The sequence below is a fragment of the Nyctereutes procyonoides genome, unplaced genomic scaffold (assembly GCF_905146905.1).
Source record: "Nyctereutes procyonoides isolate TBG_1078 unplaced genomic scaffold, NYPRO_anot_genome, whole genome shotgun sequence".
NCBI classification, from domain to species: Eukaryota; Metazoa; Chordata; class Mammalia; order Carnivora; family Canidae; genus Nyctereutes; species Nyctereutes procyonoides.
The window spans coordinates 65,135,350-65,157,842 of NW_026575049.1; the positions used below are offsets into that span (position 1 = coordinate 65,135,350).

The 22,493-nt window shown below is 38.6% G+C and overlaps 1 protein-coding gene across 4 annotated transcripts in view; it reads left to right on the forward strand.

The window, feature by feature from the left end:
* The first annotated feature begins 4,677 nt into the window (after positions 1-4,677).
* The window catches only part of AFTPH (aftiphilin), a 66,533-nt gene continuing 48,717 nt past the window's right edge, over positions 4,678-22,493 (forward strand). The window contains exon 1 of one of the 4 annotated variants that reach the window (XR_008664814.1): positions 4,678-4,965. The gene's annotated coding sequence lies outside the window, so the exon portion shown is untranslated. Of the gene's footprint in view, positions 4,966-10,532; positions 10,642-22,493 lie in introns of those variants that run through there. The other 3 variants (XM_055328042.1, XM_055328045.1, XM_055328044.1) reach the window with 3 other exon arrangements.

Genomic DNA, 22,493 nt, shown 5'->3' on the forward strand with positions numbered 1-22,493 from the left:
CCTTTTCAATAGAACATGTTATTTGTAGAATAATCCATGTACTGGATTGGTACAATTGTTTCTAAGTAGTCCTGTTTAACTCGTTGCTCCGGTATTTCCTATAAACTGGAAGGTAGTTTTAAAGCCTTAATGAGATTCAGATTAAATATATTTGGCAGAAATGTTGTGTACTTCTGTGATCACACTGCATCACACTGGGGGCTCATTGTGTCCAATTGCCTTTGTCTTTCACTTTGGGGAGGGACACACAAAAATAATGCACACAGTTTGGGTGAGACAAAACAGTCTAAGACAGGATTCCAGCAGGACTAAAGGTGTGGATAGAAGTGACAGCGAGCCCCTTGGGGGTTGCTGTCTGCTTCTGAACCCTTAGCTTTGGGCTGACTCGATTACCTGAGAGGAGAGACACTCATCTTGATGGTATTAATGAGGGGAGGCAAAGATCCCGGCTGGAGTCTGAGAATAGAAGAACAGTAAGGTCCTGGCATAGCCCCTGCTCAGGTCTCTCTTGCCTTGTTCTGGAAGATGTCTGGTCTGATTTCCTATTAGGAAAAGCACCACAGCAACATTTTACTTACAGGGGTCTACAGACCTATAAGAATTTAGGGTCTGGCATACTTAATATGGACCCAGAGGCCAGAGCCTCTGAATTATTGTCTCTGTCAGCTGTAACATGCCAGTGGAGACCCAAAATGCTAGTAGGAAGCTCTGAGAAAACCAGTGGAGCATTTTGGCTCCTGGAGTGATTTTTAAGTTTGGGGGAGCAGTAGCAGTAGCAGACAGTTGGGGGACCTACAGGCTCTACAGGGACTGTGTGAGAATCAGGAGAGATAATATACTTAAAAGCGTTTTTGAACAGTTGAACAAATCTTAGATATTAGCATTAGCATAATACATCAGGAACTCTCTCTAGGATGCTGTTCGCAATTTGTCGTTTTAAATTAACTGGCTCTGGAAAAGCTGTTTTTTAACTTGAAAAAATGAATACAGAACATGTCAGAGAATTATATAACACACACCCTGTACCCTCCACCTAGAATTAAATATAAATGGCTTGAACAAAGCATCAAGTTGTACGTCTTAAGTAAATACAACTTTTACTTGTCAGTTGTATCTCAACAAAGCTAGAAAAAGAAGAAAAAATGTAAATGGCTTGCCACATTTACTTCAGATTTTTTTTTTTAAGGTATAAGACATTGCAATTACAGGTAAAAATCCACTTTGGTGCTTTCTGACCCATTCCATACTGGCCTCTAATGAATTTTGTGTATCTTATTCTGGTCCATATTTTTGTACTTTATTATACAAAATTTATATCCATTAAGTACTGGTTTATTTTTAAAACTCACATACACTATAAAATTCATATCACATTTTACCCATTCTGAAACCTCATTCACTTTTGTTTTTATAATCATTGACACCTATAGGTCTAGTTTATTTAAGTGCTGAAAAGTAATCCATCTATGAATATATTATAATTTATTTGTCCACTAAAAAGTATTACTTAGCCAAAAAGCATTTACTGGGTTATAAAATGAAATCCTAGGAAAACGTGTAGATGAAAAGAACCTTGGAAGTCATCTGGTGCAGGGTTTCTGAAGCTGTGGTTCATAGACCCTCTTCCATGAATGAGCGCTAGGAGGTCTAAGAAATTTGAATGTGGGATGAGAATTTTCTGCAGAAAGGGTCAAAGCTTTGACCATATACTCAAAGAGATACATGCACTAGTTACTTGTCCTAAAGGAGTTGAGGACCTGTGATCTAGTTTCACTCTCTCATTTGACATAGAAGAAGACTGAAGTCCAGAGAGGTTAAGTAATTTATACAAAATCACAGTGACAATAGATCCTGTTCATGAACCCAGGTCTATGTTATTCTTTCTCCAGAATATCACATTGCTAGGGCTTTATGCTTGTTGATTTCTTATATAAATGAGTTAACTTCCTTTCAACTTTTAGTCTATAAAGTATAATTCCATCTTTTTTTCTTTTAATGATTATCCACTGCTGGTAAGGAAGTGGTAAAATTGGTACATTCCTATATTACTGGTAGTATTGTAAACTGGCATAGTCTTTTGGAAAATAATATGAGATGATAAAGTGCCAATAAAACATTAATATCTTTTTGGCTCAATCATTTTTATATTGAGAAAAAAGTCCTACAATTGGACAAAGCCACATGCACAAAACGTTCATCAGAGTATTACTTGCAATGATGGAAAATATCTACTAATAGGATAACGGATAAATCACAGTATGTCCACTCCATTGAATACCACGGAGATCATTAAGGTCTTACAAAATGTTAAGCAATAGAGGGAAATGCTTACAACAAAATATTAAGTGGAAAGTTAGCTTTATTTAGTTATGATTACAACTTTGTAAACAATCTACACAAAACACTAGAAGTACATACAACACGTGATAAATGGTCATTTACTTTTCTTTCCTTTTTTTAAGATTTATTTATTTATTTATTCACGATAGCACTTTTTCTTTTCTTGATGCAAATTCCTGGGTAATGAAGTTCTGGTCATAATTTTTAGAAAGTAAACAAAAATCATACCATCATTAGATCCAAATGCAGTGATTTTGTTTTTTCCCCAAATGCGATGAATTTTAGTAATTATGTTCCCTACAGACTCATTGTCTTAAAAAACATTGAGAAACAAAGGCTGTCCTTTTGTACTACACTTTAGTAGGCTTTGGAATGCTGCTCGGACCCCTGTGTACGATTACCCTTTACCAGCTGGTTGATTGCACTCACAAGTCATCTGACCAAATAGCTACCCAATCGCCTTATTCAGAGTTGGACCCTGATTTCTAAATTGTTGTCCTCAAGTGGATAGAATTGGCTCCTACATTTATCTCATTAAAAAAAAAAAATCACTTTGGAATCGTATGTTATGTGTGGATCAGGGACCTACTTTTTCCAAAATCAGGGTTTTCTTTTTTAACGTTTTGGTGTCTGAGTCCACTATTTCAATGCAAACATTTTCTTGGTGTAGGGTCTGCTTTTAAGGATTTTACATGTTCTTCTCATTCCGAGATTTCTGTGTAGCAGAGCTCTCAAATTAGGACAAGCACGTGTTCATCTAAAATTAATTCACTCCCAGTCTCCACAACGAACACACAAATACTTTTCTTTCTTTCCTTCTCGGTCAATAAACATTTATGGTGACATATATGTGCATTATTACTATTTTTTTCCAAGCCTGCACGTGAGCTACACCAGCAGGGGGCGAAATACAATAGGAATTTGACCAGCCATACAGATTTTTTTTTTTTTTTCCCTTTAGTGACTGAGCAATAACCAAAAATCCAGTAGGACCACAAAGCAGTCGGTGCTCCCGCTGAAAGTGATGCAGTCTCCGTATTTCTTACAGCGATTTGAGTTGTAAAAAGACCAATGCGGGTCTGCCGTAGCGCTCCAAGTTAATTTGTCTAGAACATTGCAGAGGCGGGATTAAACCGTGATGAACTGCTTTTGTCCTTATCTTTCCCCTGATTTGTATAATTCCTCCACTCAAGGGGGAGGGAGGCGGGGGGTGGACACTTCTCTGGGGCTGAGGGGGTGTTTTCCATCCTTGCTTCTTTGCGCAGCTCTGGAGCTTGGCAGTCTTGGGACTATTTTAAATCATTCAAATTGCCGGTGCGGGTTTGCCCAGAAGTGAGGAAAATGAGCGCCCGGCAAGCAAGCGGGGCTCCTGATTTGCAGGTCCTGGACGATGAACAATGATCCTTGAAGCCTTGGAGTCTCCTTTTTTTTTTTTTTTTTTTTTTTTTTTGCAGCGGTCAGTGTTCGAACAGATATTTGTGATAAAACCAAGGGGAAAGGTCACAAAAACGCCAATGATCAGCTGCTGGGGGCTGACGGCAGCAAAAAAAATCCATGATGAACCAGGGGAGCGCACACGTGGACCTGACACCTTCGGCTTCCTTGGAGGGTCTCCATCTGTTAGCAAAATTCCCGATTTTAAAAAAAAAAAAAAATTTTTTTTTTTTTTTTGGAACATCTTAGCTACTTGGTCTCAAAAGCCCATTTGTCCGTCTTCGGCGGAGGCTCTCCCTCTGCTTTATAACAATCTCTTTGTTAAGGTGGCAAAACCAGCAGCTTCCTCTTCTGGGAGTTTAAATTAAAAATGAGGAACATTGGACTGAATTTAAAAAAAAAAAAAAAAAGTCGATTTACGGGGCGGGCGGGGCGGGGGGAAGGGCAAGCTGATAAGAGCTCTCCGTGGTGGAGAAGTTATGGTGCAGGCGTTAACAAAATCTTGGCAACTGTTGTTTGCACAGCGGGACACTTGGCTCGGTCCTGCCCGCGCGCCGCCGCCGCCGCCCGGCTGGGGAGCACCCGGCTGGGGAGCACCCAGCTGGGGAGCACCCGGCCCGGCGCGCAGCTCCCGCGGCAGGCGGGCTGCGGAAAGACGTCTGTCCCCGCAACGCCTCGCGAGGAAGTAGAGGAGAAGGGCAGCTTGCCCACACCCAAAATGGCGGCCGGCACGCCACGCGACCGCGCCTGCGCAGGGGTAAGCGTTCTGTGACACTAATTCCCCCTGGAGTGTCCTCCCCCGCCCCCCCCCAGCAGCCCCCGCCCCCCTGCACCCACCAGCGCCCGGCCCCGACCTAGCCACCTGCGCCCGGAAGTGACGTGTCGGCGGCAGCGGTTCCCCCGCTGCATGATGGGAGAGTGTGTGGAGTGGGCGGGGGGTCTCGGCGGAGGAGGAGGTGGAGGCGGCGGCGGCGGCGGCGGAAGAGGGCGGAGGGTAATGGGATGGGGGTCCCGCGGCAGCGCTGAAACTCCGGGTGGGCGTCCATGGCGCTGCTTCGCTGACAGGGCTGGGAGCAGCCTGCCTTCCGCTCTCTCCAGCTCCGCGTCGGACTAGCCGGTCCTTCCCCCGGGGAGCCAGTTACTCCCCGGGCCCCTGAGCCATGCCCATCGCGGCCGCCCCGAGCGAGCCAGGTAAGCGCCGCCGCTCCGCGTCCCCGGCCGCGCGGGGGCCCCAGGGGGCGGGCGCCGGGCCCGGCCCACCGGCGGGACCGTCGCCCGGGCCGGGAGGACCTGCCTGCCGCGGAGCCTGGGACTGCGGGGCCGGGGACGGTGCCGGCTCTGCGGGCCTGCGGGCTCCGGACCGGGGCTCTGCCCTCTTCCGCGGCGGGTGCGGGGACGCCCGCGGCGGCCGCGAAGCGCTCAGGCTCCGTCCCCGCCATCCCGGGCACCGGCCGGGGCAGCGTGAGCCCTTCCCACATCCGCGGCCGCCGCCGGCTCGCCCTGCCCCTCCGCTTCCACCTGCCCGCAGCTCCGGCCGGCCGCTCCCTGCCTCCCTCCCCGGCGCTGGAGAGAAGTTTGGGGCTTTGCTCCAGCTTCCTCTTTTTTTTTTTTTTTTCCCTCCCCCTTCCTCGTGACAGGTGTAAACACTGCCTGCTTCTCCCAGGCCCGAGGCCGGCTGCGACCAGAGTGTGGCTGCTTCCGAGGGTCTCTGAAGCAAGCGGGTTTTGAGACCTCCCAGCAGGCAGAGCTCATGCATCCCTTCCCGAAAGGGACCTTTTCTGCCCCTTTCTTGCACTTCTCAAGAAATATTCCGTGTCTGCTCCCCAGATTGCGTTCGCAAAGTTGGACCATTAATTCTTCACGCGCCCAGTCTGGCAGGTGCAGTGTCTTGCTCGGGCAGAGGACAGGAGTATAGGGTGAACGGTCCGAGGGTCTTTTCTCCCGTTAAGAAAGTACCGAGTGGCTAGTTTTTTTGTTGTTGTTTTGTTTTGTTTTCTCCTAGAGGTTAATGCAAGTTTTAGCTCGGTTTCCCACCGAGCCTTCTCTTTGGGGGCCGAGGAAGGGACTAACTCACACTTGTAAGTGTTTCATTGGGGGCGTCAGAAGGGGGACAAGTGAGACAAAAGCAGTGGTTCCGGTTCCAAAGTTCTCACTTTAGGGGAAGAAAAGTAAAACTTTGGTTTTGAGCTTTGATCTTCCCTCTTCACTGGCTTTCACGGAGGGCTTTCTTCTCCTCCCAGCTGGGGTTTTGTTTTTGTTTTTGTTTTTGTTTTTCTTTTGAGGGTGGGAGAGGGACACAGTTTGACCCCTGGTGTTACATTTAATTGTTATTCTCAGGTAGCCTTTGAGACATTGAAATGTATGCCAGACTCCAGGGGAAACAAATGTTTCAACACTATTCCGTTGATCTAATTTGCAGTTTATCTGCATTTGATATACTTTGCCGGCTTAAATGTTGACTTTCGTAGTAGTCATTCTTAACTCTTTGCGGAAGTATCTGTGTCTGTACAGAGTACCTATGGCAGCCTTGTACATTTTGTCCGTGAAGATATTGCAGATGGATTTAAAGATCTCGTATAAAAATATTCAGCCCAGTAAATGACACCTAGTAAATTCTCATTAGATCGAATTCCTTTATATATCAGTTAGATATATTAATTGACCTTCAAAGCATAGGTATATTTTAAAGCCTTTAAAAAGCTCTTGTAAGAAATTCACTAGAATTCCCATAATATGTAGGGCATCTGTTTTTCTGTTTTCTGATTTTTGACCTAGAGACTATTATGAAAATAATTCTGTATCGGATGTCTCCCTTATTGGATGCTGAGTCCATAATTGCATTGATAAATTTTGCAGAATCCAGTTGTCTTTATCAAAGTTTTGTGATCTAGATGAATCCTCTTATGAAACATCATTTAAAATTGTAGTTTGTTTTACTTGCAGTTAGTTAAAAGTTACTCCAGAAAACAAGTGAAATTTGAGTACCAAATTTTCATTTTTGTGTGAGATCCAAAGTGCTTCCCTTAACAGTCTAAAAAAAGTCTTTGAATAGCTTCTCTTTGAGGAATTACCCCTTCTCTCCTAACCCTACTTCCCAAAACTCATAAAAGGAGGCCATTAAGTATTTAGGTATTTTTAAACTGTCATAAATTATTTAAATCGAATGTTTATATTGTTTTTTTTATTATTATTATTATTTTTTTTATTTTTTTTATAAATTAATTTTTATTGGTGTTCAATTTACCAACATACAGAATAACACCCAGTGCTCATCCCATCAAGTGTCCCCCTCCGTGCCCGTCACCCATTCACCCCCACCCCCCGCCCTCCTCCCCTTCCACCACCCCTAGTTCATTTCCCAGAGTTAGAAGTCTTTATGTTCTGTGTCCCTTTCTGATATCTCCCACACATTTCTTCTCCCTTCCCTTATATTCCCCTTCACTATTATTCATATTCCCCAAATGAGTGAGAACATACATTGTTTGTCCTTCTCCGATTGACTTACTTCACTCAGCATAATACCGAATGTTTATATTGTAATTAACCTACAATTCCCAAGTTAAAAAATAAGTACTTTATTCTCTCTTAGCACTTTCAGTTCCTCTTTAACTAGGCTAGTGAACCTTTCCAGCCTGACTTAATAAGTATTTATAATTTTTACACAATTTGTAAAATGTCTGGCATTATATGGGATGTGTGTATATATCTATATATGTATCTCAATTCAATAATTAGTCTTTTCTCAGAGTGTGTGTTTGTAATACAGTCACAGGTCCTTTTGCAACTTTATGATAATTGCTAGCACTAATATACACTACTTACTATGAGTGTGAGATACTTATCTAAGCGATTTATATAGAGTATATTAACTCATTTAATCCTCATAGCAACCCTATAAACTCGTAGGTGGTATTATCCCCATTTTTCAGTGAAAAAACTGAGGTACAGATGTTAAGCAACTTGCCCAGGGTGAAACAGCTGGTAACAGAACCAGAATATAGTATAGTTTTGCTTATCGTATTTATGCAGTTTTAATACAGTTTTTAAAACATGCAAAACTATACAATATATTTTCTGGGAATCTTGGAATAGGTAGCAAAAGTATAAAAACATTCATGGGAATGATAAATACCAAATGAGAATAAAAGTTACCGTTGAAGAACTGAAGAAGAATAAAGGATCTAGGAAGGGCCTTTGTTTTTGAACCATAGCTTTGCTGTTTTAAAAATAAATCTAGCAGATTTAGTAAAAGGGTACTTGATCATTCATTAATTTTTTTTTCTGAACTTGTGTGCTTGAAATCATAATAAAATAAAAGATCGGGTTTATCATTTTAAAAATAAAGTATCACTTGTCTTTCAGCATTGTATATTTTAAAACAGGACAGGGAAGTAGCTAAGTGTTATTTTGTATTGACTTCCTTTTAAAATATATGAAGTTCCTCTGCAGTAACCTCCCTTGCCTGCCTGGGCTCTCCTCTTACTCCTGCCAACCATCTCCAAAGCCCTGTATCACACTCTTAGTTTCTATTTCTGGCCTTAACCTGGGGATAAGGCTTATAGGTCTGGATTAGACCTATTCCCTAGGAAAAGGAAGAAGTCAGAAACTGTACACTGGGGAGGAAGCAGAGAGGTGGGGAGTCCGTGTTCATTAGTTTGGGGGAAATGAAAGAAGAAGGCAAGTAGATTTAATACTCCCTCCTTTCTTCCTCAATCACCACCATCCCTGTTTCAAATACTAACTTAAGTAAACCTTGCAGAGATAAATTGCTAGTAAATTAAAGGTTGTCTGTATGCTCAAAGCTTAATTTATAAGCACTGTTTTGGTGAATAGTTCTCAGAGGAAAATATAGTAGTGAATTAGAATAAATTCACTGTAGGTTCTATTTATGTAAATACTTACAATATGCTGTAAGCCATTTCAACTAAATCTCTAACACCGTGGTAGTCTCTTCCTTTGCTTCTTACTGCAATACGCGAGGCTTTATTCTAGATGCTGGGGATACTGAAATGAACAAAAAAGGAAAAAAAATAGCCCTCATTGAGCTTTTCTTGCATTTGTATGTGTGTATGGGGAAAAGAAAAAATAAAATATAGAGATGGCATATGATGTGAAGTGTCACAGAGAACAGTCCATTTGGAGGGATACAGGAGTACAGACTTTTTGTCTGAGACAGGAGTGGGAGGTGGTTGTTGTTGGGGTTTGCTGTTGTATGTTGGATGGAGTCAGAGAAAGCTTAAGACCTGAAGTTGGTGAGGAGAATATGGGCGAGAGCGGTAGGAGCAGAAGTATGCCTGGAATATGCAAAGCATTGCAAGGGGAAGAGTAGTATATGTGATCACAGAGTTAGAGGGTGAGAGGGCAGTGTGCAGGGCTTTGTAGAAATTCTAATGACTTTGGCTTTTTACTGTGTGAAATGGGAGGCCATTGCAGGACTTTTGAGTAGAGATGTGACATAATCTATGTTTTAAAAGGATCCGGCTGGGGAAGAAAAAAAGGATCTGGCTGGCTGCTGTACGAAAAATAGACTATAGGAGTGCAGGAGTGGAAGCAGGAAGATTCCATTAGGAGGTGGTTACAGCGATATGGACAGTTTCTTGAATTGGAACCTCTAGTAATTTCCCCATCGCTAAATTCAAAAAATTTCCCTTCTGAAAATTCAAGGCCCTCATAGCCTACTTTTTGAGCATACTGCCTACTTCCTTCATATATCCCGCATTCTAACCAAACTCTATTAATGTGACTTACTGTTCTTTGACACTTGCCCCATACTTTATTTTTAGTGTCTGCTGTTACTTGTATCAGTTAAAAGCCTTTTCATTTCAAATTCTATCTCCATGAAGCTTTTTCTCATTTTTGCCATTCTTCCTCTTTCTAATCAAGTAAGGTCTTTTTCTTAGAATCCTTATAACTGCATTTTACTTCATTTGATGTTTATATTCTGGTTTGTGTTAATTACTTTTATTTTTCTTTTATGTGTTGTTCCCCTTAAATAATCATAGTTTACTTTAAGATTGTGACTCCTTTTACTCATTTCTGCCTCTTATAGAACCTAGCACAGTTTTGTATGTAGTAGATGCTCAGAAATAGTGGGTATATATACTTTAATTTTTAAAAGTAGTCTTTTATTACAGGAGCATTGTAGAAAATTGGCAAGCAAAAAAAATTTAAAAAAACAAGAGGAAAAGAAAATCACATTCCTGCTGCTCAGAAATCCCCCCGTTAACAGTTTTGTAGATTGTTTTGTGTTAGTCAACTAATCTCCTCTTACCATTTTAGAAAATTTTCACCTAAACTAATATTCAGGGCTATATTCAAATTCTTCCCCAGGTAACCCAGAAATATCCCTTTATAGCTGATATGCCCAAATCAGCATCCCCTGCACGTTGTATTTTATTTTTCTGGTTATTAAAATTATGAAAGGATAATGTGTTTTTTAGAGAATATTTGGAAAATGTGGAAAAGTGTAAAGAAAACTGGTATGTCCCTTGATGGCAGGGACCCATCTGTTTTAATGCCTAGCAGAGAGTAGCACTTAATAAATACATGTTAAAAGGAATAATATGTGTTAAAAGGAATATTAGTCATCACACTACAAAGAGATAACTAAACATTTTGGATTGCATTCCATTTTTTCCCCCTGTGGGTATATGAGTGTCATATACACATGTATGTATGAATCGTGTTGTATCTTGGTCAACAAGTTTGTGATCTTTGACTTTGTTTTTGGTTCTTTCTGTAGGACTGAGTCTTAGATGCGGCGTTACTAAAAGAAAGGGAAAACCGGTTGCTTTCCAAGCGGTTGTAATAAAATCACTTACCTACAAGGAGTGTTTGAGAGTACCTGTCTTCCTTTAATCTCCTCAGGTGATGAGTAAAAATGCAGTTTTTAAACTGTTTACCTGAATTTTTATTTCGGATTTAGGCTTTTCAGCAGTATGGAATATTTGCATAATTTAAACATTTTTTGAAAAGTTTAAATACAAGATGTGTTCTTATTTGTTATGCAGTTAAAATTGCTTAATGCAGTCTTGTTTTAAAAATAACTGATTATGTTAGTAAGCTATTTAAGTACAGGAAATACAGTATTATTTTCTGGAACTATATTGTGCAGTACAATAACTTCTAGCACATGTGGCACTTTTAACAAAGCTAGTCCAAAGTAGATGTGTTCTACATGTAAAAAACACACCGACACTAATGTTAAGATACATGTTTTAGGTTGGTTACATGTTAAAATAATATTTTAGATGCTTTGGGTTAAGCAAAATATAATTTAATCTGCTTTTTAAATTGATTGTTAGAGAAGTTAAAATTGTATATGTGGCTCATAGCGTATTTCAGTTGGACTGTCGTGCTCTAGAGCCTGACACTGACTTGTTTTTACGTATGGAAAAGAAATGTAAGATTAACTTCACTATTCTGAAAAGCAGTAAGTTTTTAAAAACCAACTTCTTACATTTCGATATGTCAGTATATTTTTCATAGGATATACAGTTTGCAGTCATCTTTCAAATTATAAATGTTTGATTATAGACTATAACTTACTGCAGGTCTTATGCTGTCAAAGAAATATATACAGGAAGACTTGGGGAAGGGTGTTAGGAATTTACCTGAGAAATTGATCCCTCATCTAAGAATTGAAGAACATGTAGGAATGTTTTAGGCATTGTGACTGCAGGTACAAAGGCCCTGTGGCACAAAAGAATGCATGCTTTCAGTAAATGAAAGAGGGCCTAGTTTAGAGTATTGGAAACAATAGAGGAAGGGAAGAGGAGGTGCCTGAAGAGGTGGTAATAGCTTATATAGACTTTATTAAAGATTTAAAAAAAAAATCTTTAGGGCAGCCCCGGTGGCGCAGCGGTTTAGTGCCGCCTGCAGCCTGGGGTGTGATCCTGGAGACCCGGGATCAAGTCCCGTGTCGGGCTCCCTGCATGGAGCCTGCTTCTCCCTCTGCCTGTGTCTCTGCCTCTCTCTCTCTCTGTCTCTCTCTCTCTCTCTCTCTCTCTCTGAATAAATAAATAAGTAAATCTTAAAAAAAAAATTATCACAAGCAGGGAATCAGTGTGATCAGATTGACTTTTTAAAAGATTACTTAGGTTGTGCATGATTGCATACCAGTCAGGAAGAGGCTGTTTAAGTGATAATGGCAGCTTAGACTGGAACAAGTCACAGAAGGTGAAAGGAAGTACAGATATTCTAGAATTGAGGGATTTATGAGATACAAATCATTCTTTAGAAGATAGGGGAAGGTGAGGAGCTTTGTCAAGGGTGGTTCTTATGTTTCTGATTTAGTAACTAGGTGGGTGGAGGGGCCATTCCCTGAGTTAGAGCACCCTGGAAAAGGACTAGATTTGAGGAAGAAAAGCTTTGAGTTTTCATCCTGTTAAGCTCGGTTTGAGTTGAAGAATTCAAGTGCAGAGAACTAGTAGAGAGTTGGCCTGGCAGGTCTGGAGCTCTGGTTTGAGAGCAGGGTTGTAGGAATAAATCTGGGAGGCCTAGAACGTGGTTAATTAAAGCCTTAGGTGGATGAGGTTGTTTAGGGGGGACGTTGAATAAGAAGAGAGCCTGCATGAAACCTGGAAGAACCTACACTAATAATTTGGATATGTTTCATACTTAACAAGAAAATGTAAATTTGTTTTGAGACCTACTTGTAAAGTGAAAGTAAAGAGTAAATTAGATCAAGTAAGTTAAATATTTCTGTTTGAAGTATGTAATCGAGCAAATAATCTAACACAATGCTTATTTGATTATTTGGAAACATACCTTTTTCCTTCATCAGAAAACAAACTGGGCTTCCCTTCTGAACACGCTGAAAACAATTATGAATAACTATTGGTTCTTTTTGTTAACATTAGCAGAACTAAGGAAAAATTATGTAATTGTCTCCATAAATTTTGAAACTCACTTTTAATTTTTATTAACAAAACAACTTAAAAAATTATTGGATAATTCTGCAATATGATAAAATGTATATACCTCAAACCAAAAATCATTATTTTAATTTAGGGGGAATAGTAATGCCCGCTGTCACCATTACTAGTAGCTTTGATATTGGAGGCATTAGCCAGCACAGTCAATAAGGAAAAAGACATAAGAATTGGAAAGGAAATGGTGAGACTACTCCAGTTTGCTTATGATGTGATGGTATACTTTACAAGTAATAGGAGCTTTCAATTTTATAAGTAGCACTTAGCAGTTAGAAAATAGAAGAGGAGACCCCATTTTACATGAGCAGCAAAAAAAAAAAAAAAAAAAAAAAAAACACCTAACAAGTTTAACAACAAATGTAAAAATCCTACATTGCTAACATTGAATTTTTCTGTTGCATAAAATAACAATTTTGTGTTTAGATAATAGAGGATATCAGTCCTAGTTCACATCTTCTTATTCTTTAAATGTTAATTTTAAATGATATTTTCCAAAGCAAGACTTCTAGGAGTAGGATCTTTAATATTTGCATATTTCTTAATGAGACCAAAGAAATACAATGAATACTGTTTCTGCCTCACGTACCCTCCCAGGTGGGTATTTTTTTTGTTTGTTTGTTTTCTTCTTAGTCATTGCTTATGTTTTGTAGTATTTTCTATTTTGCTATAGTTAATCATCTCTCATCTCAATTGTTCATTATTTGGATGCAGAAATGTTGACCTGGAGTATTTTCAGGTAAAACACTTCTGCTATAGTGACACTCAGAATCTGAAGCATTGATTTATTTTCTTAAGACTTTTTTTTTAGTAGCTATTTATAAAATTAATGAACCTACATTAAGAAATAAATTAACTCTTTTTGCACCAAATATTTTTTTTTAAGATTTTATTTATTTATTCATGAGAGACACAGAGAGAGAGAGGGACAGAGACACAGACCAAGGAGAAGCAGGCTCCATCCAGGAAGCCTAACGTGTGGGACTCAATCCCGGGACTCCAGGATCACGCCCTGGGCTGAAGGCAGGTGCCAAACCGCTGCTGAGCCACCCAGGGATCCCCTGAATATTTTTAATAGTATCTTTGCTTCTTAAAAAAAAAAAAAAAAATCATACCAAGAGTTTCAGGTATAACATTCATATTTTCTCTTCCCAAAACCCAAACTGGAATGTTGGAATATTCATTACTTCTTAAAAAAAATATTCATTACTTTTTACCTATAGTTAAGTCCTCATTACTTCATCCTCCTTTCGTATTTCAGACTTATCCCTCTATATCATAACGAGCTAGCACATGATAGCTTTCTGTCTCATTAGGTTTCAGAAGTTTACTTGCAACACAGTGCAAGCGTCACACCTAAATAGTACAGATTTTAATCAGATTATCAGTGACCTTGGTTTCTGGAGGTAGAGAAGAGTTTCTCTTGTTGCTGTTCACATTCATTTCTTAATATTCAATAGCAAGTGGAACCGATTAAATTTTTAAACATGGTTTTATTTTTACCAAGAATTCTATTAACATTTAAATTATGTACATAATTGTGTCTGTTTCCAGGATTATTACAGTAATTCAAATTTGATCCTTTAAGAAAATTTTCCAAGTTTTATTTTTAAGAAAAGTATCAAAAATTTTGTTGTGAACTCTTTTAAAAAATTTTTTTAAGATTTTATTTATTTATTTGACAGAGAGCAAGCACAAGCAGGGGGAGTGGCAGGGAGAGGGAGAAGCAGGCTTCCCACTGAGCAGGGAATTCAACGTGGGCCCCATCCCAGGACTCTGGGATCATGACCTGAGCCAAAGGCAGGTGCTTAACCAACTGAGCCAACCGGGCACCCCTTTCTTTTATAAATCTTGAGTGTGAAATTTCTTTGTGATATTCTCAGGTAAATTTTAGAAATGTTTGTACAATCAAATCATTGTAAGTTAAAGGAAAATGTTTTATAAGAAAAATGACAATTTCATTGATTTATCTCCATCAGTGTGTTCAGCAGTGAAGTTTGCAGGCATTTATGTCAACCCCAAAGTTATAAAGTCCAGTAACATTCTTATCTTCTGGAAACTTAACTCAGTGTTTCTCCAGCTTTACTGACAATCAGCATCATCTTTGAAACTTTAAAAAAAAAAATACAGATCTTTAGGTCCACCTGTTCTATTAAAAAGGAAAAACTTAATACAAAGCTAAGATTGAGTAACATTGGTTTATAGGCTACTAGAGGAGAAAAACATGGAAACAAATTTGATTTACTATGTCAAATGTAATAAAAGAGGTAGATATAAAGAAGGATTAATTGATTTAGAAAGGCAAACTAACATAATGAAAAGAACAGTGGTTGTAATGTTAAGGCCCTCCTTTCTGTACTTACTCTTTGTGAGACCTTGAACAGATTATTTGACCTCTCTGAGCATGTTTTTTTCCTCTACAAAAATAGATGGTTGAGATTAAGTTGGATCTTGTATGAATAGTACCTAGCATAGTACCTATGACTTGATAAGTATCGGTGGATCTCACTTCACAGAAAACTTCATGCCTGAATAGGTTTGAAAGTGTAGTAAGTGGGCTCTCTGAATAGGTAACAATAGGAAGTTAGAAAAAATGATGTATGACAACCTAGAGGTAACAGAGCCAGTGGAGGAACCAGGGGTTAGTTTTGTCTGATTGGTGCAAAGAGAGAGTATCTTAGCCATGTTGGATAAGATAGGTGTTTCAAATAGACTGTAGTAATCCCAGCCAGAAATAATGAGGCCCTGACATAAGCTATTGGCTGTGGGATGTTAAAATAAATACAGTAAGAAATATAAAAGACCTCATTGATGGTTGATTTAATTTGTGGGATGGGGGCAGAGGGAAAACAGGGCTAACCCTCAGATTTCTGGGCTTTGAATTTAGAATGTTATATAGGGGGGCACCTGGGTGGCTCAGTGTTTGAGTGTCCATCTTTTGTTCGCGTCTTGGTCCTGGAGTCTGCCTCTCTGTGTCTCTCTCATGAATAAATAAAACAGGAAGGGAGGGAGGGAGGGAGGGAGGGAGGGAGGGAGGAGAGGAGAGGAAAGAAGAAAAAGAAAGAAAGAAGAGAGAAAGAAAAGAAAGAGAGAAGAGAAAAAAAGAAAAAGAAAGAAAGAAAGAAAGAAAGAAAGAAAGAAAAGGAAGAGTGTTGTATAAGAACAAGTGGTTTCTGTTCTTTTTTGGGGGGGAGGTCCAGTTTCTGTTGTTTTGAGTAGAGGTTGATTGACTTCAGTTTTGGAATTGGAACATATGAAATATCTTTAGGACATCCAAGTGGTGATATTCAGAAAGGCATTTAGGTAGACAGATCTGGAGGTTGGGGAGCCTGTAAGTAGATAGTGGTTTTAGCATTCTGAACATATAAAAAGAAAAGGTGGTTGAGAACCCTCCGGGATAAGAATATGGGAAGACCAAGGCCTGAGGAACACTGAAATTTAAGAGGCAAGCAAAAGAAGCAGACTCATTGAAGGAGGAGAAAGGCTATGATAAGAGGAGAATCAAGAGAGACTGCCTTTCAGAAAATGCTTTTTTTTTTTAATGCTTTTTTTTTTTTAACTTAAAAATGTGTTTTAGGGGCACCTGTGTGGCTCAGTCGGTTAAGCATCTGCCTTCACCTCAGGTCATGATCTTGGGGTCCTGGTATCCAGCACCTTGTCGAGCTCCCTGCTCAGCAGTGAGTCTGTTTCTCCCTCTCCCTATGCTGCTCCCCCTGTTCATGTTCTCTCTTGCTCGATCTCAAGTAAAAAAATCTTTATTAAAAGTGTTTTAGACACATTTCCCAATTAATATTGTAGTTTTATCTTTTTTTTTAGTGGCCATAGTTTTTATTTACCCTATTCCTTATTTTCTTTTAATAATTTATTTATTTATTTATTTACTTACTTGACAGAGAGAGAGCACACAAAGATAGGGAGTGGCAGGCAGAGGGAGGAGAAGCAGACTCCCTGCCTAGCAGGGAGCCCTATGCCAGGCTGGATCCTGGGACCTTAGGATCATGACCTGAGCCAAAGACAGTCATTTAATTGACTGAGCGCCCCTACCCTATTTCTTATTGATAAATATTTCAGTTATTTTCAGTTAACTTTTTAAACAAACAATGCAGGAATTAACATTTATGTGGAATGATCTTTGGATGCTTGTATGATTGTTTCTATAGGATACATTCTTGTGGATGAAATTGTTTAGTCCAAAAACTGTGCATTAAAATTTTTTGTATATTGCAGAATTACCTGGAGTATGAACCAACATGTAGTCCCACCAATAGTATCTTTATTTTTATCCTTAAAGTGGCTTGCTTTGTAGATTGAGGGTAGTATGAATTTGAAAAAATAATAGTATTTGTTATTACTTTATGTAAAATTCTGTGAAGAGAAAAGGAACACTTTCACTTTATCAAATTACTTGGCTCATTCAAATAATGTAATTTAAGAATGCATTTTGTCCTTGTAAGCACCAGATCAAGGAGGAGTTCTTTGTTTTGAAAGAAGCTCTGTTCCCTCCTCTTATATGCTGGAAGCAGTAATTGGATTTAGAGGAAGTGGATCAGAAGGAAAGGGAGTATTATTGTGAGGGAGATTAAACCTTGAACAAAATTGATGCATGCAAACAATTCTTGTTGTGGTAGACATACATTACTAATACAAATTCTGTGTTAAGATTTTGTACAGAGATATTTTGAGATTTTTTTTCTTGTCGTAGCAAACTTTAAGCAATGACTACAAGACTAAAATGATTCCTATAAAAGTGATCATAGGAGAATTGATGTCTTAGAAAATACCCAGAATAGGAACACTGCAGGAGTTTTAAGTCGCCTTAAATTGTGCCACTTACGTACTTTAAAGGTGAAAAACTATGGACAAATTTCAAATTTTTTTATTGACATTATTCATAACATCTATATAGAAGGACCTGTGTTTCCCTAACCTCAGTGATACTAATAATATTTAGGGGAAATTGACTCTTAGTTAGTTTTGTTCATTTTCTTTAAATTCTTCAGTGTCCTTTTTGTCTTTTTTTTATTATTATTATTATTTACTTTGGGTTATGACCTATTTCTGGTTTATAAAATTTAGGTTTATAAAATCAATTTAGGGGATCCTGACCAACTTTTAAGAAAAAGTGAAATAGAACTAAAAATATCAAGAGTACCCAGAGAGTAAGGGTAAGTACTAGTTGGTGAAATTCTGTTTGCCCTTTACCCTTTCTACCTCTCAGGGGAAAGTAAAACTTTAAACCAAGGAACAACACAATTAAAAGGTCAACCACCTAGAATTTGTTTGCTATGGGAATTCCTTCCATAATTTCCATGAAGGTTATCAGTACTGTGGGACCTACTTGTGGCATTACCTGGGTATATCACAACATACCCTCTTGAGCACTGTTTTGGAATGTGTTTACGTTTGATTTTTCACATATACAAAGCTTTTGTTTTATAATCACCCCAAGAATGTCCTTATATGTTATTATTTGTGGATGATGTATGATTATCTTTAAGCCTGGTTCATTATATGGTTTCCTTCTCCCATGTTTCTAGGTTATCTTTTTCTCAATTGATTGGTGGTCAGAGAAGAAATTAACAGATATCACTTAGCAAAGATAATTTGTGAGGTAAATCTGCTGTTGCCTAGGACATATTTAAAGGCCAAATTTGTGAGTTGTAGATTATGTAGAACACTGCCTGCATCCCTTTTTCATTAGCTCAGGTGATTGAATTCTAACTGCATTTGGTTGCAGTTTTAGAACCTTTACTAGATGTTTTTTTCTCTAAAAGGTGAGTTCTCCTGGTGGGATTTATAATATATAGAGTAGCAGTGTCAGGAAGGGTAGCTGCCAAAGGCCTGAACAATTTTAGTTACAGACTAGAGTGGGGTCTTTCGTTTTGAAAGTCCATAAAGTAGGTCTTGTAGTTTTGGTTTTTATTTTTTTCAGAATACCATGGGATCTTGAGGTTTAACTCATCAGTCTTGACCAGAATTTAAATCTAAAGCTTTACAGCTAGAAATTTCTTTCAAAACATGTCAGCTATTCATGCTGGCTGATTGCAAATCTGTGGGAAATTTTACATGGAGTATTAAAGTTTCTGGGAACAGAGAACAAGAGCAGGGGAAATTAGTTGGGCCATCCAGAGTCATATCACGCTCTGGTGACACCAGCTGACACCTCCACTTATGGTGAGAAACTGCCTCAAATCAAAGCAGAAAGTCATACTGGCTGGTCTGTTAAAACATATACATGAACAAAAATTTGTCCTTTAGCTGTTTGGTTTTTTCCCCCTAGTTTGCATATAAGCACTACCCTGCTCAACATATTCTCTTTTTCAGACAGGTGCAGCACAAATGATTGGATTTGCTTTCTTTTGCACATGTTACATCTCAGACCAGCCTCCCAGATCATATTTACTTACCTTGACTGAACTTCGATGTTTTCTAACTTACTTGGTGGAGCACCAGAGCGAGGGTTATAGAAATCTAGTGGGAGGTGGAGAAGGAGACAGTTCACGAGTGGTCAGTGGGGTAATGCCCCAGCAAGAACAGTAATAGGGTATTCAGTTCCTACCGTGCACCAGGCCCTGAGCTGCAGTGGTCAGCAGCAGAGGCCTGTTCCTGCACAGCATTTCCAGTCTTTTGAGCTCAAGTAAAGTATCTCTTGCAAGTGTAGTTTCAGTGGAGTGGTAGGATGGAAGCCAGATTGTACTGGGTTGAGGAGTGAGTGGGAGGCTAGGAAGTAGAGATAGCCAATAGACAGAGCCCTTTGAAGAAGCTTGGTGGTGAGGAGGAGGAGAGCTAGAAGGGCACATAAGGGAGGAGTTTGTTTTGTTTTGCTCTGATTTGTTTAAGGTTGGAAGACTCTGGAACATTTACAGACTGGTGAGAAAGCATCAGTAGTAATGGAGAAATTCAAAGGGTCCCCTGAGCAAGCAATTGAGAAAGAAAACAGAAAGTCCAGAGGTTATCTGTAGACAATATGGTAGATATAAGCAAGATTTTAGTGAAAGGACTTGAAACTGAAGTAGTTCTGCTTTTAGATTCTGTTTTTGTCGTAAAGTTTCAGGGATGTTAAGGAGGAAATTAGAGTGGCTAATTTATTCTGTAACTGTGTAATAAGAGCAGAGAGTACTAGGGAAAAAAACTGTTTCCCAGGGCTAATGCATCCATTCTCACCACTGCTTCTGTTTTGTTGTCTTTGTTAGCAACAGTTATCCAATATCATTTATCCAATTTCAAGTTGAAGTACCTTTTGGGGAATAAAAGCTAGTAATCTCTCAAATATGGTCAGTTGATATGATGAATTAAAGATAAAACAATTTCAAAAGTTTTTATTTATCTTGTTTAATTTTTACTGTGCAGCTAGAAAAACACAAAATGCCTTATGGATTTACATAAAAGAAAAGCTCTTTCTTAGGAATTTTTGAAAACTACCTTCTGTAAAATGATAACTTTTATTGCTACTTAGCAACATTCATTGAAGAGTGTGAGTTGCTGCTCACATTGTCATTTAGGTTATAGGTATGATATTTGTACTTTTGTGAATCATTGTTATTGACATCAAAATCAGGAAGATAGAAAATTTGGTTGTCACTTTTTGTCAATCTGGCCTTTTGAGGGTGATCAACTGAGTTATAAAGATATTTTGCTGCTTATTTCTTTACATTTTTACCATTGTATACATTAATACTAAAAAGAAGACATTCACCTCTTGGCATTTTTGTTGGTTATTAGCTTGTAAGCATCTTTTTTCCTCTTTCAAACTATCGTGAAAGTTTCAGAAACCTTTTTCTTAACTCAGAAACCTTTAAGGGATGATTCTTGTAATTATAGTATTTGCTCTCAATTATTTCTGCAGTAAGACATTTTTCAAGTATTTTATTAGCTTGTGACTGATTCACCGCTTAGTAGTTACACTACCATGAGGGATTATTTAACCTGTGTAAGCGTTTATCTGTAAAATGAAGATAATCCCTACCGCATAGCATAGTATGAGAAGTAAATGAGATAATTCACAAATGCTTTTCATACAGTATCAGCACATAGTAAGTGTTGAATAAATGTTAACTTGATATTGGTGTAAGCAGAAGAAAGTGCTTGGACTCTACTGTTTGTTCAACAAATATTTTAAATAATACTGCATGTTATGCAGTTGATGACATGTTGACATATTGATATAGCTGATATCTATAATGTCTTGCGTTTTTGTTCTTAAGTCAGCAAGTTCAAATCATATCTCTTAAAAATATTCATCTTTAGAATTATGGAAGTTTGATTAAAGAGCCTTGAAGTTTGCAGCCTATGTTGAAGGGAATCTTAGAAACAAATCACAATAACATAACGCTTCTCAATTTTTTACTAAAAAGCATCTATTTCTAGGGGCTTTCCTTGTTTTGTTAGCCACCATAGAGCTAATACAATATGCTGAGGAGAAATCACTCAAAAAGAGAAAATTAAAATTATCATTTTTGTAGACTTTCAATTTTAGAAGCATGAAAACTTTCGTGACATCATGCATGGTCCAGTTGTCTGTAGATGGTTTGGAAAACCAGAAAGTTAACTAAAATCCCTATCTTCATATCACTCAGAATAAGGGCTCTTTCTGAGACAAGATGACCTAAACTGAATGTAGGCTGGGCAGATTCATTGGCAGTATATTTTTATAGTATCTTAAAACTCCTGTGAAGATATTACAGTAAAGATTTGAATAATTTGAACTACTGCAATAGCAGGCAACATTTGTAATGCAAATCGATGTTGTTAATTGCTTGTGTAACATTTTCATTCATTTTTCTAAAGAAAATACACATTTTTTCCCATCACTCACCCAAATGATTTGACAAGTCACTCATTAAAAACCTCAGACATCATGATAAAAAGGTAGCAGGGTTCTTTTGCGTGTGATCCATTAACTAAACCTTGCTAGTCTGGTTTGTGCTATTTAGAGCTTGTAGCACAGTTTACATGGTTGTTTGTCTTTTTTCTTTTTTCTTTTCTTACCACCATCCTTCTGCTTGTTTGTGTTCTCCTTTACTTACCCCCACCTCCATTCCAGTCCTATAAAAATAAGTTTGGAGTGAAAGGTTCTCAGTAAAGCTGGGGATTATATAATCTAGATATGCTTATCTGGCCTTCAGAGTTGATGTACACATAGATGCAGCTTGATCAGTGCCCTGTAAAACGTGAGAGTTTCTCTCTCTGGTGAGTTTTTAGCTTATCTGGAAGGTTCTCTCAGTGTTTGGGAAATTTCTAAAGGGCTGCTTAGAGACCCCACCACTACCACCAAATGTGAGCCCAGAGACCCTTAGGACAGTTAATACTTTGTATGGATGATGGAGGATAGAGGGGTGATCACGAATTAACTCTATCCTAGAGGAGTATGTAAAATCCTTTGCATCCCAACTAGGTACTTTTTTAGAAGCCTTTATTCTTGTGGTCTTTTCTCTAAATGGATAATATCTATAGCTGCTTTACTTCAAGTTGCTTGTGAGAACTCTGGGTTGTATTGTCCTCATCAAAACCTCCATCTTTTAATAAGCTACTACTAGTCCCTTGAGTTGGTTCAGAGGCTGTGGTCTCAGTCCTTCAACCTTGGGCATTGTTTCATATTTTCCAGAGGTGGGTTAGAGAAATTGGCAATAAAATCAATGTCTTGTATCTTTAGTGCAGCTAGGAATATTTTTCTTAAGTGACTTATTCTTTCAGTGACCTTTTAAAGTATATGCAGAGTCATGTGAGTGTTTTTGGCAACTAAGCAAACATTGGCTTAGATTTTTGTTAAGGGTAGATTATGGTTTGAAC